This window comes from Orcinus orca, chromosome 16 (assembly GCF_937001465.1).
Source record: "Orcinus orca chromosome 16, mOrcOrc1.1, whole genome shotgun sequence".
NCBI lineage: Eukaryota > Metazoa > Chordata > Mammalia > Artiodactyla > Delphinidae > Orcinus > Orcinus orca.
The window spans coordinates 14,365,289-14,372,673 of record NC_064574.1 but is presented as its reverse complement, the minus strand read 5'-3'; the positions used below and the strand labels follow the sequence as shown (position 1 = coordinate 14,372,673).

The following is a 7,385-nucleotide window of genomic DNA, read 5'->3' as shown; positions in this document are numbered from 1 at the left end:
TTCTGGCATCACACCATGTCTTCATACCTTTCCCTCTTAAATCACACTTTTTCATTCCCTGACTCAAAACCCTCCAACGGGTTCCCAGGGCTTTAGAACAAGAGTCTGCAAAGTACAGCCTAGGGGCCAAATCCAGCCCACCACCTATTTTTGTCTGGCCCTGGAGCTAAAAAAGTTTTGCTACATTTTAAAATGGTTGAGGGACTTCCCTGGCAGTCCAGTGGTTAAGACTCTGAACCCCCAAGGCAGGGGGCATGGGTTCGATCCCTGGTCAGAAAACCAAGATCCCACATGCTGCGTAGTGCAGCCAAAAAAATAAAAATAAAAGTAAAATGGGGGCTTCCCTGGTGGCGCAGTGGTTGAGAGTGCGCCTGCCGATGCAGGGGACACGGGCTCGTGCCCTGGTCCGGGAGGATCCCGCGTGCTGCGGAGCGGCTGGGCCCGTGGGCCATGGCCGCTGAGCCTGGGCGTCCGGAGCCTGTGCTCCGCAATGGGAGAGGCCACAACAGTGAAAGGCCCGCGTACCGCAAGCATGAATTATAGGAAATTCAAGTTTCAGTGTCCGTAAGTAAAGTTTTATTGGAGCACAGCCTCGGGCACCCACTTATTATTGTCCAGGCCTGCTTTTATGCTACAGTGGTAGGGTCGTGTAGTTGCAAGAGTTCGTATATGGCCCTCCAAGCCTAATACAATTACTATCTCGTCCTTTACAGAAAACCTCTGCAAATCCCCTTTCAGATGAAAATCCTATCTCTGAACAAGGCCTGCAGAGCCCTCTCCAGGCTAGTCCCTAAATCTCTAAGCTCCAAGAGGTCTTTTCTGATTACCCATCTGATGCCAACTCCCTTACATTTCTGGGGCATCACCTGTTATTTCCTTCCTAGGACATAGCACCACACATAAGCACCTTATTTCTACGTTTACTTACTTTTTGTCTGTGTACAAAGGAAAGAGCTTTGTGAATCTGTTCACTAGTGTTCTCCAGGCTAGCATAGTCCTGGGGCATAGTAGTTACTCTATAAATATTTGTCCAATGAATGGCATTTTCTTCTTACTTGTAGTTTCTCTACAAGATCTTCAGTAGATCAATCATGGCCCTGATTTGGATTTTGAACCATCTTGCACAGTTTGGAGTTATAATTTGTATACAAATAAAGTTGACCACCAGGAATCTCGTCTATGGCAATACATAGAAATGTAAACGAAATAGTTCTCCCCTTCAACTGTTTATTGCACTCCAGCCACCCTACCTACTTTGGGGTCCTGGAAATGTGCCACTTGTCTCCTGTCAAACTAGTTCCAAGCCCCTTCAGGACCTTTGCGCCTGCTCCTTCTGCTTCAAAGCCAGGACCAAATGTCACCTCCTCCAGGAAGCTCTCTGGGATCATTGCATCAGGTTCAAACAACGGTTTGTCTTCCCAGCACTTAGTACATTCTAAAGTTAAGTGTTGTATCTGCTTTTCAAGGCAGGAAACTTGTTTTCATATATACAGTTGTCACCCCAGAGTCCAGAGCAGGTCCAGCACTCAGGACTCTCTCAATGTTTGTTCATTTGAGTGACTATAAATTCCTTGAGCTTCTGTGCACACTGTTTAAACAGTTTGCTTGTTACTGGGTACAGAAGGATGCTTAACATGTGCTTGCTGAGTAGCTGGAGTAACTTCTTTTTTTTTTTTTTTTTTTTTTTTTTGCTGTACGCGGGCCCCTCGCTGTGTGGCCTCTCCCGTTGCGGAGCACAGGCTCCGGAAGTGCAAGCTCAGCGGCTGTGGGTCACGGGCCCAGCCTCTCCGCGGCATGCGGGATCTTCCCGGACCGGAGCACGAACCCGCGTCCCCTGCATCGGCAGGCGGACTCTCAACCACTGCGCCACCAGGGAAGCCCTGGAGTCACTTCTATGGGCTTTCACCTCCTTCTACAACCGCCCCTGCGTCCACCTCCCTCCTGGTCATAAGATATCAGCAGCGTCTGCAGCAGCATCTTTACCTTGAAGAGCGGCCGGCACCTACTGAGTTTACCACGTCCAAGCACTGTACAAAGCACAATTTATGTATCATTTAATTAATCCTCCCAACAACTCTGAGTCAGGCACTATAATTAACCTTATTTTACAGATGAGAAAACTGAGGCGCAGAGATATTAACGTACTCGTCTGAAAAAGGAAGACATTCAAAAAACAAGGAAGACATTCTTAAGAAAAATGAAGTCTAAGCCCTCTCAGCCTCTAATATTCCAAGAAACAAATACTTTGGAGAAAAGGAACTAATGTAGACGGAAGCACTCAAAGGTGATCTGAAACCAATTTCCCAACAAAAAAGCACACCAAAGCCCCAGCAGAAATCCCAGACTTGGGCGATTTGGCCAACACTCAATCCTCAGATGCTCTCAGGCCACCAAACCTCGTATTTCCCAGCCAGTTCTGCAAGCCCTAAACCTGGTCATTACCCTTGACCTCTCCTCTCCCACCTCCCATCCCGGAGCCCTGTGGGATTTACCTTATGAGCGTCTTACACTGTAGATTCCGGCCACGTAACTCCATTCTGCGGAGCTAGTGGCCCGCTCCAGATCCACCATTAGCTATTATCTGGGCAGGAAGGGAACAGCCTCCCACCAGCCCCCAGGCCCCAGTCCGCTCCCATCCCCCACCTTCAGCAGCCAGAGGGATCTTTTGAAATTTCAATTTGGACCAGGACACACCCCCATCTCCCGCCTCCTACCTCTAAAAACCCTTCAAAGGTTTCCCATTGTTCTCAAGCCAAAGTCTTTAATTCTTAACTGGGCCTTCTGGGGTCTGCAGGATTCCCTTCCCCAACTTCAGCTTGGGTCTCAGCTCCAGCCTGACCCCAGCCAGCTTGGGAGGCTCTGAAGCCAGCTAGGCTTCTGGCTGGATTCAAATTCTGACTCTGCCATTCACTCACTGTGTGACCTTGTACAAGTAACATAACCTCTCTGGGCCTCTCCTAGTGTTGACAGGAGTAAATTAGTTCCTTTAGTAATAGTGTTTATTTGGCACAGTGTCTGGCACCACTTAACTATCACTGTTGTTATCAGGTAACTCCTACTCATCCTTCAAAACCCAACACAAAATCCATTTCTTCAGGGTACCCTTCGTGGACTCACTTCCCAATAAATCAGACTGCCCCTTGCTATTTGTTGCCCTCATGCTGCTATGGCAATCATAAATGAATACTTAATACAAGTTTAATAACTGGATATAAATTCTTATCATTGACTTCTTATTTAGTGTCTGTTTTGTTCAATTCTGCACCTCCCTCTCACACAGTAGGTGCTCAAAAATAATTTGGTGAATGTTGAACAAGGACTGGCTGAACGAATCAGCCATAAGGACGCTTGAACCCGCAGTGCTCACGTCAAAGAATTCGGAAACTCAAGTTTTAAGAGTCAGGAAAACTGAAGCCAGCCAGGGGGGTAACCAGGTTACAAAAGGAAGCTACAGTGATTGGTAGGTAAAGCAAAAGTGGGTGAGGCCGGAGGAGCTGCGTGCAGGGGCGGGTCAACCTAAACTGACTACTCAGAATTCACGCCAGAGCAGCTCAAACAAAGGAGCAGCTGAGGAGCTGAAGGCCCCCAGGCAGAAAAGGTGTTACCCTGGGGCTGCAAGTTACTTGGGTTTTGGGTGTTCCCATCCTTGCCCCTCTCCCTGCTGTTACCGGCACACACACACCCGCGACCCCTCTTCCCCATCTCCCACCTCCCCGGGTCACCAGGACCAAGAGCCCTGACTCACCCCAGCGCTTCTTGTCCCAGCCATACCCCAGGCCTCCATCAGCCTAACATCAGAACCTCTGTAGGGTGGCCAGGGTTAGCAAACAAAAATAGAGGACACCCAATTAAAGTTGAACTGGGTTTGAACAGTCTTGTAGTCTAAGTCCATCCTGTATTTAATCCGGCACCCCTAACTCTCTGGTCCCATCAGACTCTCCCCAGCAGGGTCTTCTCTTCCTTACCTTTCTGTTTTGGAGTCCTGAGCCTCCTTGGAAGAGTCACTCAGCCCCTCTGACCTGTTTCTGCCTCTGGGTAAGGAAGATAACAGCACGAGCCACCCAGGGTGGAGGTGGGACTCCAAGAAAATGAGCTACCCAATTCTTAGCACCCAATACAGATGCCATAAAGAGCAACCAGTAAGGCTCTTCTTCTACTGGATGTCATCTCCTAGGGCCTCACCACAAAGCTTTCTGTGTTACACAGCATGAGTGGCTGGACCCATTTAACAGAGAGGAAAACTGAGGACAGTTAATCAGTGGGAGGGCCGAGAAGCCAAGTCCCCGGTCTTTGGAAGGCGCTTCTTGGCTGTTCGTCAGATGTGAACGTACAGTAAACTGTAAGCTACAGGAAGGCAGGGACTCATCTTGGGTTCTGACGATGAACTCCCAGAGCCTAACACAGTGCCTGGTCCTCAGGAGGTGCGCCATAAATATCTGTGGAATGAGTGAATACAGATCCACCGGAGTCCTCATGACGTAAGAGAGTGCACACTCTTGTGTACTTGCGGGCGCGCTCTCTCGCGCTCTCTCTCTCTCTCTCTCTCTCTCTCTCCATTCTGTGGACCTGGAACCCAGGTCTGCTTTTCTGTACTTTCTCCATAGCCCCAACTACATTGGGTTGGTGGGGGGAGAGGAGAGGGATTAAGCTTAAGGCAGATTTCAGGTTTTTTTCTGAAACAAAGCAAAACGACAAAATGCAGATTCAGAAGAAAAGAAACATGACCATGGGAATGTCAAAACAGCCACCTTGGTTGCTTTCTACCTGGGAAAAAAGGACTTCTGAGAACGTGATCCAACACAGTTGCATTCTGCGTTCATCAGACACCCCATACTTTCCCACCTGTGGCAAATTGCCCTGAAACAATTAGGGGATAAAGGAATTTTCAGGAGAAAAGGATTTGCGAGGGTATCTGAGGAGCTGTGTTGAATTCAACCCAGAGAGCCCACTGAGAATATGGAACCACCTGATGGCCACATGGATTAACTCTCTTTGAGAGTCACCAACGGGTATGCAGGGGCAACCATGGTACCTGTTCTTAACTGCTCCCGCCTGGACCTAAAGTCCGACATAAACACTGGGGTCTGACTTACGGAATTATTTTCTATTTCTCACCAATGTTTTCTTTATTCGGAGGTAGGGATGGGATGGCCGCGGGGGATGATAAAAGAAGTCTGGAGTCTGAGACCAATTTGACCAGCATTCATGCTCTTTGTAATTAACCTGAAGTGACTTGCAGGTCTTCTTAGTTTCATTAAATTCTCACCTTTGGGGCACCGCCCCCTTGACCAATGGCAGCCTAGTCATGGATCTAGACCTGACCAGTGGACCTTTCTCCACGGACGTCCCCTGGAGGAAAGAGACTTTAGCTCCAAGGTCACCTCCTCTAAGAGGCCTTCCTTGATTGCCTTATCTAGTGGCACTGCCCCAGCCCCACCTAGCAATCACCTTCTATGACCTCACCCTGTTGTATTGAGCCCTGTGGTTGTCAGCAATCACACCATAGGCTGCTCTTTGTTTGTTGACTTGCTGGTCTCTTTGTCTCCCCCAGCTAGGTGTTCAGCCCCAGGAAGACAGGTCGCTGTCTGGCTAGTTCATTCTGGATTCCCAGCCCTAGAAGGCTGCCTAGTCCAGAGTAGACACCGAGCCAGAGCCTGTTATTCCTCTGATGAATAATAATAATAGTAATAATAATAATAACTCATGTTAACTGCCTGCTAACTATATACTCAGCAGGGCTCTTAACTCTTTTTTTTCTTTTTTTTTTTTTTTTGTGCTCCAGGTGAGGCTAGAATTAACTTTTTTCAGATATTAAGCCATTGAATCCTCCCAGCATTGTGAGGTAGGTACCCTGATTATGCTGCTTTGCCCTGGCTCTTCCCTCCGCCTGGAATGCCCTTCCCCCAGAAAGCCACAGGACTCACCCCCTCTCTTCATTCTGGACTCTGCTCAAATGCCATCAACTCAGAGGCCCTCCCGGCACCCTCTCATCCCGTGCCCTGCTGATAGGGGCTGAACTTTGTCTCCCCCACCAAGAAGCATAATGAATCCTCCACTAGGTCAGAATGCGGCCTTTGGGGAAATAGGATCTTTACAGAGATCAAGTTAAAATGGGGTCGTGAGGGTGGGCCCTCATCCAATAAGAGTAGTGCCCTTATACAAAAGGGACATTTGGACAGACATGCACAGAGGGAAGACGGTGTGAAGACACACAGGGAGAAGTCCTTGTGAAGACGGAGGATTGGTCTGAGACTTCTACAAGCCCAGAAATGCCCAAGAGAGCTGGGAAACCACCAGAAGCTAGGAGGAGGCCGGGAAGGATTCCCAGGCAGGTTTCAGATGGATGGATCATAACCTTGCCGACAATTTGATTTTGGATTTCTAGCCTCTAGAACAGAGAAACAATAAATCTCTGTAGTTGTAAGCCACCCAGTTTGTGGCACCTTGTTCACGGCAGCCTGGGAAACCAGGATATCTGCTTTCTTTTCTTCCTTGCACTTACTACCACCTACTACCGCACCACGTATTCATTTGTCTGTTTACTCCCAGCACCCACCCTGGGATGCAGGTCTCTCAAGGTCAAGGTCTAACGTTCATGCATCTGTTACAAAGCCTGGCATGGATTTGTTCCTTCCAGAAGCATTTACTGAGCGCCTACTGTGTGCCAGGTTTGGCTGTAAGTGCTGGGGATACAGCAATGAATGCAACAGACAAAAATCCTTGGCTTTTTGAAATTTAAGGTCTAATGAGAAGAGACAGATAATATACAGGAAATGGGGATGAGTGCTATGGGGAAAAATACAGCAGGAAGGGAAACGGGGAGTTTGGGGTGGACAGAGGCCTCCATAAGGAGATGACAGCTGAGTGGAGACCCCAAGGAGATGAGAGAGGAGGCACAGGGATGTCTGGGGAGCATGTTACGGGTAGGGCCCTGGTTCCCAGCCTGGCGATTTTGCCCCCCAGAGGACACTCGGAAATTTCTGGAGATACGGAGATGCTATGGGTGGTTAGTATGTAGAGGCCAGGAATGCCCTGACGTCCTACAATGCACAGGACAGCCCCCAAAGACAAAGCGAATTAGCCAGCCCCAAAGGTCCAGAGCATGAGGCTGGGAAGCCCAAAGGCACAGGGAAGAGGAAGCCCCGCGCTGAGAGACGCCTGCATGTGTTGGGTGCTGGGTGCTGGATGTTGGAGGAATGGCAGGGAGCTCGGCTCGCCCTGCTGGAAGGATTTACATCAGTGGAGGAAATAGTGGTGGAGGAGATGAGAGGGCACCAGGGAAGGGAGGAACAGGAAGGCCTTTGGGGCCATTTACAAGAGCTCAGTTTTTACTCTAGATGAGATGGGAAATCACTGGCAGCTTGTCAGCAGAGAGAAAGAGACAC

At 49.1% G+C, this 7,385-nt stretch overlaps 1 long non-coding RNA gene across 1 annotated transcript; it reads left to right on the top strand.

The window, feature by feature from the left end:
* Positions 1-3,938: 3,938 nt before the first annotated feature.
* On the top strand, positions 3,939-6,420 carry LOC125961500 (uncharacterized). The gene is made up of 3 exons (XR_007472285.1): positions 3,939-4,035; positions 5,783-5,842; positions 6,180-6,420. It is a non-coding gene; the product is annotated as an uncharacterized LOC125961500 (long non-coding RNA).
* Positions 6,421-7,385: the final 965 nt, after the last annotated feature.